Source organism: Cupressus sempervirens, chromosome 8 (genome assembly GCF_028749045.1).
Source record: "Cupressus sempervirens isolate cs-2001-9-10 chromosome 8, ASM2874904v1, whole genome shotgun sequence".
Taxonomy (NCBI): domain Eukaryota; kingdom Viridiplantae; phylum Streptophyta; class Pinopsida; order Cupressales; family Cupressaceae; genus Cupressus; species Cupressus sempervirens.
The window spans coordinates 195065240-195066190 of NC_143125.1; positions in this window are offsets into that span (position 1 = coordinate 195065240).

Below are 951 nucleotides of genomic sequence, written 5' to 3' on the forward strand. Positions count from 1 at the left end.
TACCATTTGTTGCTTAGAAAACCATGGCAAAAAGTACTCATTGGAGAAGAATGGAGTAACTTATAAGATTCAGTCTTTAGTAGATGAAGATAGAGTAGAGAAGGTAGAGTCCAATATGTTTTTAATGAGTGGGAAGGAGTTCCTAAAAGATATGAAGAAAGGAGTTGTATGTGCTATATTGGAAAAACCAAGGGAGGAGTCATCTAAAAAACCACCCATTCTAAAGGAGGTGAAGTAATTGCTAGATCAGTTCAAAAAAATTATTTGTGAGGATATGCCAACTACTTTACCACCAAAGAGAGCAATCAGACATTAGATAGACTTTGTGACAAGTGCATCATTTCCTAACAAGGTAGAATACAAGATGACACTAGAATAGAACAAGGAGATAGAAAGGAAAGTTCAAGAGCTATTGAACCAAGGTTTGATTAGGAAGGGCATAAGCCCATGTGTTTTCCTAGTGGTGTTCGCTCATAAGAAGGGAGGTAAGTGGAAAATGTGTACTGATTCTAGGGCAAGAAATATGATAACTATTAGATATATGTTTCCTATTCCTAGAATAAAAGATTTAATGGATTCCTTAGAAAGTGCTAAATACTTCTCCAAGATTGATTTAAAAATTGGATACTACCAGATTAGAATGAAAGAGGGTGATGAGTGGAAGTCATCCTTTAAGACCACAAAGGGGTTATATGAGTAGCTAGTAATGCCATCCGGGCTTATAAATGAACCTAGTACCTTATGAGGGTGATGAATGAAGTTATAAAAGACTATATAGGAGTATTTGTGGTAGTCCACTTAGATGATATCCTCATAATTGGTAAAACAAAGGAGGAAAACATGAAGCACCTAAAACTTGTGTTGAAGAAACTCCAAGAGGAGAAGCTCACCATAAACCTTGAAAAGAGTGATTTATAAAACATGAAAATGTCTACCTAGGATTTTTAGTAT